Genomic DNA, 14,168 nt, shown 5'->3' with positions numbered 1-14,168 from the left:
ATTCCTAATGGAAGGGTTTGCCCAAAATCACCACGCTAGGTCAACCAAGGGGTTGGTGATCGCATTAGATTGTAGAAGTAGCATTGACGCCGCTGCTGCTCGTTTATCGTTATATTCCCTAAGTCACCTCGTACGACACCTTTGGGAAGAGATATACCAGCTACGCTCCTCACCCAGCAATCTGCAAGCTACCATTCATCTGTTAACACTTTTAGCTGTTAATAATAGTATGTAACCTCAATGAAATAACTGGATAAGAACACAGATTGAGGGTAATGTGGTATGTTTGAGACTACGCAAATGTATAAATTGATTACGGTAAGCAACGTTCATCTAAGTCGGTAAATGGATGGGTGTAAAAACTAGGCCGTCCGTATAATTAACATTTAAACATTTTAATGGTAAAGTCACAACGAACAGAAAAACTACGCTAGTTTCTTCATAAATGCGTGTCACCTATTCTAAGCCTATTTATGTCCCACGGTTGGGCAAAGGACTCCTTCCTCATAAATAATGAGGAGGTTAAGCCCACCATGCTGTACCATACCTAAAAAGGATAGGTACTGGTTATATCTGAGTCGAGCGCCAAATTATATAAGAATATAAAAACTACAGTAGTTATCATGTTGCAATGACCACGGAGTCGGAAAAATCTTATCTCGAAGTTTTTGATTGAACGTCTCTTCATAGTTTTAATATACTAAAAATATAATAATAAACAAACAATCGCAAGAGTTATTACGTCAAACAATTTTCGCGTGTTTAAAAGTAGGTAGATATACAATGTAGATACATAAGTATCTCGCTTTACAACGTGTAACCGAATTACGAAATACTGTCGAAGGGTGCATTAGTATCTATATATATAAAAGAGAAAGTGTGTGGGTACCTATGTTCCGTACAGGCTCCGAAACGGCTGGACCGAATTCAATGAAACTTTCAGGGAATCTCCGGATTGACCTGGCGAGTAATCCTGTAAAGTTTGGTGACGATCGGAGCACTCCTATTTTTGAACTGTCAAACTGTCAAATACAGCTTTTATTTACTATGATGATATTCTATTGTTGAGTGTACATGGGTGTAGATAATGATCTTCACCCGCTCGAGAAGAGAATAAAAGAGAATGAATGATTTAGTATATTATGAGACTTAAATTAAAAATTATGTAAGTTTATTGTTTAAATAAAATAAAGCAAAATCTAGCCCGGCGAAGCGGGCTGGATACGCTAGTATTACATAAGGATTCACCCTGTAAAAATATTAAATCAAAAGACTTATGACAACCCTATCGAAGATAAACCTACCATAGTACCTACCTACCTTGATTTTAATTTTACATGTGATGTACATGTTAATAACTAGAGCTGTGCTTCACTCAAACACTATTAGCGTTTCGGCATCACAGAACTCAGACGAAATGTGGTCTTGTTTCGGTTTTCATTTGCACTTTGTATATAAGATAGGGGTGTAAATGGGACCAGTACCAGTCAGACACCCAAATTGCCAACCTCACCTGCCCGTGGTGCACTTTGCTGGCCACCGACAATTGGCGGTATAACCAATTCGAATTGGCTAGGCTGAACAAATGGCACAGACCGGTATCGGGTAGCAGCGACGCCGGTGCGATAAGTCTAGCCTGATCATTATCGGGCATAACTTTAATGGGAAGGAGAAATAAACCACAACACCTAGTTCCCGGCGGCCCCGCTATTCCTGGCTCTAGCAGCGGTTATGGTAACGGCGGGGCAAGGGGTGTTAAGAATCTCCGGCAGAGATTCCCGACGAATTGACCTGGCAACACACAGCGCACGCCCAAAGTCTTCGAACAGTGCGTGTTGGCTGTTGCCAGTGAAACTTTGAAAGGATGTACGTTGGGGTTCCAAGGTGCTGGATTGGCAGCCCCACACTAGTAAGCGAAGCGTTGGTCGACCCCCACCGAGGTGGAAATACGACATTAATTATGCTACGCCTACTTTGGGGCTAGATGGCGATGTGTGTATTTTCCGTAACTTATTATATATATATGTATACAAGCGGACCCCAGCGCCATCTGTGGGGCTGATTTGTGAATCTAAACCATCCAAACGCATACCAAAAAATTCATTCAAATCGGTCCAGCCGTTTAGGAGGAGGTCAGTGACATACACACGCACACAAGAAATATATATATAAAGATATATTTATAGTATATTTATTTATTTAATAACTTTGTCGACCTTCTTTGCGCAGTGGTGGCGCTGTGTTCTTATATCCTGTGGGAAACTAGGTTGATCACAGGCAGAAGTAATTGGGAATTTTAATTTGTATTTTCTTTTGTTCTGGTAGAAAGGAGGTGAGGAGTTACCACTCTACCGACTAAGACGTGCCGCCAATCGATTAAGAGTACCGGTACGATGTCGCGTTGAAGCCACTTAAGAAGAGTTACGGGTCTCATATTATAACGTCCATACCCCTAAGTTAGCCCGCTTCCATCCTAGACTGGACCTTCGTTTAGCTGGGATTGCAGTTAAAGGAAAATCGTGTAAAGCAATAAAAAAAATACTACTGCATATTTGCGTTTTATCAACTTTGCTTTTTTTTACATCAGGCGTTAAAAAATTTTTGTTGGCTTTAGCGAAAGCTAAGAAAAATAAACTATGCTTTAAAACAAAATATGGAAGTAATCGACAACACAAAATCTAGAGATTTAGAATCAAACAGTTACTAAAATGCGAAGTTGACTAAACACTACTTGAATATTTATTATTCAAAGACTAGTGAAGCGTTATTGTTACTGCTTTCATAATTTCAGGCTTTAATTTCAAGGATGACTTTTGAAATTTCGAGTCTATTTGTAGTGTCTCTACTAACGGTTCGAAATGCAGATTCTACCGAGAAGACGCTGGCTAGATCTAGTCATTAGATCCTAGGTTCGATCCCCGAGTCGGGCGAAACATTTTCAGCTATAGGATTTTATTATCATCATCCTCAGCTCCTTCCTTCATCCAACTGCTCCGCACAGACCTCATTCTCGTAGAAGATAGTTATTTAGAGCAAAGACCCACCAGGCTGTGCCACTGCGGTTGGTCGGGCTTTAAGGATTATCATCATAAGTTTAGTATAATTACCATGACCAATGATTTAAAGTGCTCTCTAACATAACTTGGGTCTGGTAGTGGGAATTTCTTAACAAAAGATCCTAACTAAGAACTGTTGACCCGAGAATCGAACCCAGCACCTAGTCGGACAAGCTAAGTCCAACTCCAACGAAGCCGTTTATGACAATAATTATTAAATATTATTGTATTTAAATATAGTTTGTTATTGTATCCATGTAATTAGCGTTAAAACTATTTTGTAGAGTAAAGTGACGATTAAATTAAATAGATAGATAATTTAATTTATTAAATAGCTTCTACTCTACTGTGTCCAAGTAAAATACTTATTGTTATTGTATTTGTACCTACGTGGAAAAAGTCGTTATTGATAATAAGTTAAATTATCCCATAAAAACTTTCAGCAAGTTGTTAAAGAACAAACACTATGAGATGTACATAAATTAAATTATTTTATTTACAGTTTTTATGCCGTAGTGTTTCTCGAACATGCGGTTTGTCACTTCATTCGAGTTAGCAGTTCAGAGTAATAATTTTACCTCAAATGTTCCAATGTTTACCATGAAATGTGAAAATGAGAAAAAGTTTATGAGCTAGCAACATTCCGCAGGTGTGTTGACCAGCGCGGGGCGTTTTCACTGTTTTAGGACACAATGCACTTCATGCAATAATGGCTGATAAGGGTTCTGTATGTTTTTAATTCTATGCCAACAATTTGACGGATGGTGTACGGTAAAGGAACTCAACGAAGGAAACGAAGAAAGTAGCTTATTATCCAATAGCAACTTCCTTGTTCTTAATTGATTGACTACCCATGGAGTTGCTATCGGTCGCCATCCGGTCTGAATTCTTAGATAAATTGAATGCTTTCATATGCCGCCTAGGAAATACCCATTGGCGACGTACAGACGGCCGATTGGCGGTGTGCGCAGCGACCCTGCTTTCTGAGACCAAGGGCGTGGGTTCGATTCCCACAACTGGAAAGTGTTTCTTTGATGAACATTTATGTTATTCAGTGTCTGGGTGTTAGTCCTAGCACTGAAGTCCATATAAATGTAGCAGCAATTATGTATTCAGTATCGCTTAACCTTAAATGAGGGGATTGCTGAGGACATCAGCTGAGGAGTTCTGTCCTCTATCTCCAACCACATTGTCCATCCAGTAACATATCAAATGGGAGATTGTTCCATAATTTGCAAGTGCGCGGTAGAAATGATCTGGTATTTCGAACAGTAGGAGAATACCAGGCATCCAGATGATGAGGGTGGAATTTATTTATTTAATTCTCAGAGCACTGGCGTACAAGAGGAAATAATGTCCAAATGTATATGTGTAATAATAAACGGGGTTAAACTTCTCCTATTCCCTGTTTCCGTGCTTTAGGTGGACACGTTAATTGTATCCCCTGTCAGCAGGGCTAGCACATGCAGTAGAGAAGACAAGAATAGAAGAAGTTTAATCCCGTTTATTATTACACATATATTGTTTGGATATTATTTCCACTTGTGCGCCAATGCTCTGAGAGTTGATAAAGCTGCGGGAGGAGATACATTTTTATCCTTTCCCCGGGGATATAATTGTTTCCTGTCCATGCTAGCCGTGCTGTTAAAGCACGGGAACATGGAATAGGAGAAGTTTATCCCTGTTTATTATTTCACATATTTCCCCTGCAGGGCTAGCACGGGCGGGATATTAAAATTATATCCCCCGATTTTATCCCCTGACAAGGGATATAATTACCATGCCCACTTGCTAAATCACTGGAACATGGAATAGAAGAATTTCATCCCCGTTTATTAACACACTTGTGAGCCAGTGCTCTGGTAGTTGATAAAGCTGTGGGAGAAGATAAATTTATATCCTTTCCCCCGGGGATATAATTGTCTCCTGCACATGCTAGCCGTGCAGGGGTTATTAATCGATGAATAAAAATTACTTGTAATACTAATTAATTAGTAGTCCCTTATGTTTTCTTTTCATTTTTTGGCTAATACCATGAGTATTACGTAAGTATGCTCCAAGGTCGGGTAGAGAATGGTTAGCTTTTGGATATAGCTCTTTCCATATTGTGCATTAACTTTAAAAACACTTAAGAGTACTTTTCAAAATATCATACTTATACCCTTTTAGTACAACATAAATAATTCTGGGTAATTATTACTTTTTTTTATTTCACTACAATTACGCTACTATCACATGTAAAATTCGCCAAGATCACAAATGTGTAGCCTAGGTAGCAATGTTGTTTTCCCAGACGCAAAAACGACAGGATGCTATAAGTTTACGTGTGTCTGTCTGTTGCATCTAAGCTCCCGAACGGATGATTTGTTTTTTTTTGTTTGGAGGGTGAATAAGTCAGGAGTGTTCTTGGCTAGGTGGAAGGTGACTGCCGCAAAAAAAAATCGGATTACCTATTTTTCCACAACTTCCTCAATAAGGATATCAAATGAATAGGCTTGACTGGTAGAATACTATAAACTGTGATTAATTTAAAATCCAAGATGGCCGCCATCACAAAATGGCGAAAAATCTTTTTTTTCACAACTACTTCAATATGGGTGTCAAATGAAAAGATTTGACTAGTAGATATAATAATGCACACTATATTGATTTGATTGGGGTTTTTCTAATTAAGATAAATAATATAAAAAGTCGATTTAAGATCGTAGTTTGTACATATTTGCTTATCTTGACAGTATTTTTTTTTTTGATTTTTGTCATTTTTGTCATTAGGGTCTGGCCTGAATTAAACTCTGCAGAAAAGTTAGGCCAGGTATTTCCGGGATAAAAAGTGTCCTATATAGGTACATATCTACGATACTAGCTATATTGCGCGAAACTTCATAAACATATGACGGCCGATTGGCGCAGTGGGCAGCGATCGCTTTCAGAGTCCAATGCCGTGGGTTCGATTGCCACAACTGGACAATATTTGTGTGATGAACATGAATGTTTTCAGTGTCTGGGTATTTATCTATATATTATAAGTATTTATGAATATTGTTCATAAAAATTATTCATCAGTTATCTTAGTACCCATAACACAAGCTACGCTTACTTTGGGACTAGATGGCGATGTGTGTATTGGCGTAATATATTTATTATTATATTGTGAAAACCTGCACCTGGAAATTTTTGAGTGGGGCGTGTGAAATCTATCAATCCGTATTTGACCAGCGTAATGGGGTTCGGCCTTTTTATTCTGAGACAAGTGGACTGGTAATGGATTTAAAATGATGATGAAATAATACTTCCCTAAGCATTTAGTAAAAAGCTGTATTAAAACATTCCAAACGCAAACATGAATTTTATTTATTTGTATAGATAAAGATATTATGTGTCCACACACGTAATCGAGGTTATCACGGTAAAGTCACGATCGCTATAGTTAGATACGAAGTGCGAGTTCAAGTGTAAGGTCTAGTTAGGCATTTGTGGCAATTTTGTAGTCCACCACGCTGGCCTAGTGCGGATTGATGGACTCCACACACCTTTTAAAACATTATGGAGAACTCTCGGGCATGCAGGTTTCCTTAAGATGTTTTCGTTCACCTTCCCACGTGATATTTTAATTGCTAAAACGCGCATAACTTAGAAAAGTTAGAGGTGCGTGCTGGGATTCGAACTCAGCCCCGGAAAGTGAAGATGAAGTCCTACCCACTGGGATAATAAAAAGAAATTGTTATGCTTTTGTAGCTTTTACGTATTTCAATATTTTGTAGGTCCTGAGCCGAAGCCGAATTTTTTGCTACCTTCTGCTGTGTGTCACGATTATTTTGAAAAACTTTAGCAACCTTACCAAATACGTCTTCCTGTTATAATCAGTCATTTTTAATTCTTTTGGTTATCGCCATCTCAAATTTTCACTTAAACCTAATTAGGTAGGAATTTAGTACCTAAACTAGTCAATAATTTTTGGCTAGGTTAAATCCATAAGCCAATTTCATCTTTTACTTAGCGTTTCATGACTTCACATGAATAGGGAGGTATGACGTAAGTAAACAATGAATCAAAAATCCAATATGGCGGATGTGAGAGTCGAAAATACGCAATCAAAAAATGAGACGAATGTTTTTCATTTTGGATGCAATGAAGGTCGGATTCGATGAAGTTTCGCAGATTCAAAAAATTATAAAAAAATATTATACGCTTTATATTTAGGTACCTAGGTAATTATTGTACTCTTCCGTGAAGGTATTTATAAACAGTATTCAATACCTGGATTTTATTTTTCGAGCTTAACATTACCGATGCAGTGCTTACGGCAGACTGTACCTTTAGTGATACGAAATAAAACTGAATTTAAAAAAACCTTTTTGCACCATTAAATTAGTAAAAAAAAGTTTGCACTAACTTTACAACAACAATTTATTTATTGCTTTGGTATTTTTTTTATTTAAATAAACGGTATTTTTAGCGCACACCGGTGTACTTTGCCGTATTGCGCAACAGTTTTGACAAATTTGTTCGCTAAGTTAAAAAAATTCTACTCGTTATTTTACCTAAAAGTAGTCGGCGAAATTTTGGCACTTATTTCTTCATGTAATCAAAACATCAGTCACATCACAGACGTAGACGTAGGGTTAATGTCGATTGACTAACCTAACGGTATTCTTTTTGGACGTCAGATAGCTGGGCCCTAGTAATAAATAACAATGGCGGAAGGCTTACGGCTGTTCTCTAAAAAAAGTGCTTAAAAAGCGTGTAAATGAAAAACACCATCTTCTTGGTGGTAGTTAGTTACCTGCGAAAAAAAACCAGTGAAATATCAATGCTATTTTCTTTATTGGGTTAAGAATTGACACAACTCAAAATTCAAAATTCAAATTGAGAATTCAAATTTCAAATTTTAAATTTAAATTTAACAAATCCATAAATCAAATTCAAAACTATTTAGTTCAAGTAGGCCTTATATTATGAGCACTTTTAAACGACAAGCCTAAGAAGACGGCAAGAACTTGCTTTAAAAAAATAAACTCATAATTCTATATTAAACTTGCTGTAACAAAAATGTTAAAACTTATGCATTCATCCAGAGCACGGGACTCCTCCCACAATGAGAAGGGGTTAAGGCTGTATGTAGCTCACCACGCTGGCCCAGTGCGGATTGGTGGACTCCACACACCTTTGAGAACATTATGTAGAACTCTCAGGCATGCAGGTTTCCTCACGATGTTTTCCTTCACTATTGAAGCAAATGATATTTTAATTACTTTTAAAACACACATAGCTTATGAAAGTTCAAGATGTGGGATTCCAACTCGGCCCCCCAAACGAAATCAATCTCCTACCCAATGCGCTAACACCGCTTATAAAAACTTATGCATTGGCAGGGCCAAAATTACCTTATCCCTGACCTACACAACCCTGCGAATTACTTACTAAAGTACATGCGTGCACTTCATACATGCACAAAAGCACTGCCTACCCTAAAATTGGTATATAACTAGTATAAAAGGAGGATTTTTGGCTTTTGATGCAATCTTCCTGCTGTATGCATAACCTGGTAAATAACTCAGTGCACGCCCGTGAGTACATGTATGTGCTACTCATGTGACTTTACTCTTTACTCATGTCACCCAGTGTGTTCTCTCTGTCTCCCTTTCTTTCTTTCATGTTGTTTGACAGCCGATTGGCGCAGTTTGCAGCGACCCTGCTTTCTGAGTCCAAGGCCGGGTTCGATTCCCACAACTGGAAAATGTTTGTGTGATGATCATGAATGTTTTTCAGTGTCTGGGTGTTTATATGTATATTCTAAGTATTTATGTATATTATTCATAAAAATATTTATCAGTCATCTTAGTACCCATAACACAAGCTTCGCTTACTTTGGGGCTAGGTGGCGATGTGTGTATTGTCGTAGTATATTTATTTATTTATTTATTTATTTATGTTATTACTCTGTCATACATTGTCTTTGATTACTCTGACATGGCGGGAAAATTTCTTAATATCTTAATTTTTACGTCCACTTTGAACTAGATCAATAGTCGTTGCTGTGATCCTCCGAGTCCAATACCAATTTTTTTGGCGCCGGACTTTAACTTTAAAGATGTCCTAACAGAAAACGCAATAAAACAATTTTCGAACAAGGACTCGAATCCTGAATCCTTTATGCCAACCGCAGTATTATAATATTGTAGGAGTATTGAAATTCAATCATGATTTTTGAAAAGTCATTTTCTTCCCGTCAATAACGTCCTACTGCCACTTTGTTCTTGATTCATTTAAGTGAATGAATCTTTTTTATTTTACTTCTATAAAATTAATTGAAACCCCCATTAATGCGTTTTCCTTCAATGCTCCATAATTATATCACACCGTTAGTTTGTTTAGTTGAAATTAATTATTTAATTATTAATAGATTTAAAAGGAAAACGTTTTCCTTAAAAATAAATGTTGATTTGCTGTATTTAAAGTTACTATCTGTTAACTAAGTGTTCCGTAGTTTATATTTAAGTACTATATTGAAGCGGTGATAGTCCAGTGGTAAGGACTTCGGCTTCGGGGGGCCGAGTTCGAATCCCAGCACGCGTCTCTAACTTTTCTTTTTTTTAGGAAACCTGCATGCCCAAAAGTTCAGTAGTAGGTAGTTACTACGTTATGGAGAACTCTAAAGCCTCCCACCAGACCAGAGAAATTCAGAAATTATAAATTCCCAAATTGCCTCTGCTGGAATTGGAAACCGGGACCGCCTACTTAAATTCACAGCGCTCACCGTTGCGTCAGGGAGGTCCTCACAGTGGCTGTGATTTATCGCTAGAAGATCTTTTTAGCCCTGACTGCAATTTCACCTGGTGTGACTGATGATGCTTAGATGATTATAAGCAAGCCCACACTCACTACGGGACCTGGTAGCACGTTCTGTCGGTAGGGTGGTAGCCAGCCACGACCGAAAAATACTAACCTAACCAGACCAGAGAATATTCTGAAACTATAAATTCCCAAATTTCCCCAGTCGGGGATCGGAAACTCTTTATTTGTACACCACTACACAGTTAGGAATATAAAGGACGAATAGAGAGGAACACAAAGACTGGAGTGGAATACAAAAGGCGGCCTTATCGCTTAGAAGCGATCTCTGCCAGGCAACCTTAGGATTAGGACGACAAAAGCGAGAACAAAAAGGAGGTGTAAAAACCTACATTAAAGTAATTATAGCAGCTATAACACTGTCATGGCGCTTGTGCTCTCATTGTTAATTGCATTTTAATTGTTAACGCTTCGTGCCAGTTAGGATTGGTTAGGAATGGGTCGCTGCAATATTTAGGGAACCCTAAAAATAGTGTTTAGAGGGTACAGAGACACCCTAGACCTAATTCAATGTCACTAATTAATTACTTATACAGTACTATTTAACTTTGTTTAAGGCCAAAAACGAAGATTAATTACCGAATCCCACTTCTGACGTTTTATTTTACAAGTATTTATGATTGACGTTTGTCGGTCAATGATTTATTTTATGTTAATATAAATGATGGTTTCATGATGAGTGAAATCCTTTGTACCCTTTAACATGGAGTAGGGATAGTCTTTGCATTATGTCTGTCTGAAGCATTGCTTTATTTTATTAGTATTTAGCTTTATATATTTAGTACGTAGGTTCTACTGAGAACTATTCTGACAATTCTGTTCCCCTGATCTTAATAGAGCTTATACAGCACAAAAAAAAAGCATACGAGCAATTTGTGGTAAATCTTTTACGGACTCATGAAAGTCCCTTTTTAAAAGTTTGGAGGTAATAACTTTGCCATGCATGTAAATTTTCGAGTTCGCAGTTTTTCTTTAATGCAATGTACACTTATTTACAAAAAGGGAACGACAAACTCCCTAGAAATATTAGAAATCCAGAAAGATTGATCTTTTATAAAGATTCAAAGACCGCTACCTATGTAAAAAGCTGTTATGCATTGTGCATTAAGATTTTCAACCTGCTACCACAAAATATACAGATTTAACCTCTGAAAGTGAGAACATGCTTTTTAATTGGTTGATTTAATTGATGATTTTTAATTTACCTCAATATTTGGACGTCGATGTGAACGACAAAATATGCGTGGAACACAAAATGATCATCTATATATAAGTGTTTAGAACCTACCATATATTTTTACAAATAAAGAAATTGAATTTGAATTTGAATTAAATATTATTGCAGAAAATTTCTGAGAAGAAAGTTTTAACCATACAAACTTTAATCCGCTATTATACGATCCTATGCGTCGCATTACCCGCGCGTGCGTTTACTTCGGTCTCATAGTATTGCTTGTGAATAAACTTTAAGCAAACAAATATACATCTATATATATTTTATTTATTTATATATTTGTATAATTTTTAATCTTATTTATTGCACCACCTACCTCTTTTCTATGTTTTTGCCTTTTACGCCATTGGTTGTCTGGAAGAAATCGCTATGTAGCGATAAGGCCACCAAACTGTACTCTCTTGCTATGTTTTTATATCTCTGTAACTACTTTTTTTCCTTGGTGTACAATAAAAGTGTATTCATTCATTCATTCATTCATCTAGCCCAAAGTAAGCGTAGCTTGTGTTATGGGTACTAAGATGCGTGATGAATATTTTTATGAAGAATATACATATATACTTATACTACGCATATAAACATTCAGACCGCATGAAAAATATTCATGTTCATCACACAAACAATTTCCAGTTGTGCGAATCGAACCTACGGCTTTGGACTACGAAAGCAGGGTCGCTGCCCACTGCGCCAATCGGAAGTCAAGTTTATTAGAGACCTGTATAGGTTTCCTTAATAAAACTTCTTTATTCTGTGGTATTCTGAGACACACAACAATGACTACTTTATGAAAATGAAAGTCAAAGTCAAATATTTCTTTATTCAAATAGGCACATAGATGGCATGTAAAATACGACATAGATGTGAGTTGATGGCGATAACTAAATTCTTCAACTTTAAACTTAAGCTAGGTTCCAAGCGCGCCCTAGACCAGGGCGCGTTTGGAACCCTTTGGGAGAATCCCACAACAAACTTAGCGGGTTTTTTTTTGTTATCACCATCTCACATTTTCATTTAAAACTATTAAAGCAGCAACCTGGTTTGAGCAACAATTTACACCTAAGCATTTTTATCGTTGAAGTTGTCCTTAAAACTATAATAGGACTTTTCTATAAGCTAACGTTTGAATTTTTTCAGAGACATCTCCAAGATATAGACTGGTAGTTTATTGTAAAATTGTATACAATTTCCTTTAAATGAATTACTTATTTTGAAGCCATTATTCTAATATAAGAATATAACTACAATGATATGTATGAAACACATAGGTGCCTATTAGAAGCAAAGCAACTTGATCGGTGATAGCAATTTTGTAAACATGATCCTATTACAAACGACCTAATCAACGGTTAACCTACCTACTTTTACACGAAAATCTACTCTAGTTAGCAAGTAATACGGAATATGTCGCAATGTTCAACCAATGCCTATTTTGTAAAACTGCCTCCTTGGTTTTTGGTGAATATATACAAAGACGTGCCGCTAAGCGATTTAGTGTTCCGATGCGATGTCGCATAGAAACCGTTTAGGGGTATGACTACCATACTCCCTTAAAGGTTAGCCCGCTACCATCTTAGATTGCATCATCACTTCCCGGGTGAGATTGCAGTCAACAGAATGCAGGACGTCTTGTGTTTTTCTATCTCTGTCTTATAGAAAAGTCCTATTATAGTATAAAGGACTACGTAATCGACAAAAAAGGTTGGGTGTAAATTATTGCTCTAACCAGGTTGCTCTTCTAATAATTTAAAATGACATTGTGAGATGGTGATAACAAAAAAAAACACCCGGCTAAGTTTGTTGTGGGCTTCATCTTAGACCAGGACGCGTTTGGAACCCTCGTAGCTTTAGTTTTAAGTTTACGAATGTGGTTATCGCCATCATCTCACTACCGTGTAATTCTTATGTACGCATCAAAAGTGCCACCTATGGCCTACTTGCATAAAGATATTTTTGACTTTGACTTTATCGCCTGGAGTTTGGAAATTGGCGGTGATTGAACCCCGTGCCTCGGGGAGCACATTAAGCTGTCGGTCTAGCGCCTAATCTCTTTCGGCCGTGTCGGAGCATACGTCCATCGGACTAAGTCTAGTGACTATGTATAGTGAGGGAATAGAGAGTGCACCTACCTATATTTGCGCACACGCTTGTGCAATATCTCCCGGGAGATTGTAAAATCTCTCTGGAGCTCGTCCACCGTAAACGAAATCGATCAGGCAAACCGTTTTTACCTGTTTAGCTAGATAAATAAATAAAATTTAAATTTCAGTCTGTGATCACCAATTGCCCCGACGTATTATGTCTTAAAATTTTTTGGCCGAAGTTTAGCCTGGTCGAATAGACAACTATTTTTCCTAGATAAACTTCGGAAAACCGGCTTCGATTTTCTTAACAATATAACAAAACATTTATTTAAACAAAATTTGAAAATCTTACTAGGGCATTATAAAATATTAAAAGGTACCTATTGTGTGAACGTAGTGTTAATTAATAAATTACAACATATAGCAAAAAAGTACATGGTGTAAATTGTAAGATATCTTTGACACTAAATCTGGATAAAAAGAACATTTCAATTTGAACTCTATTTATAAAACAAATACAATTTAATATATTTTGCTCTGCATGGAATTACTACGATTATAGTAGGTCACAAGTTTCCGCAAATAATATTAAAAGTGTGAACACAATTTTTATATTTATCAGTTTAAGATTAGAGGCGGTTGTTGCGTGAACGTATTGTTCTTGAAATAAACGTGCGTTGACTTGGTAATATAGGTTAACCGTACACCGGTGCCTATAATTAGGTAGTACACATCGGGAAACCGTTGTAGACGGACGCAGTTAAAAATATGCGTGATTAAAATAAAAATAGACTTTATTTCGCGATACAGATAAATAAATATGTAGGCCGTGGTTTAAAAATAAGAATACAATTTATCGTTTTAAACATTTAGTAAATCTGTTCTAATGTTCTGATACCCAAGTAATATTAACAGTTGCGCGAGTTAAAACCAAATCGTTTTAAA

The sequence above is a fragment of the Pararge aegeria genome, chromosome 10 (assembly GCF_905163445.1).
Source record: "Pararge aegeria chromosome 10, ilParAegt1.1, whole genome shotgun sequence".
NCBI lineage: Eukaryota > Metazoa > Arthropoda > Insecta > Lepidoptera > Nymphalidae > Pararge > Pararge aegeria.
This window is presented reverse-complemented; position numbering follows the sequence as displayed.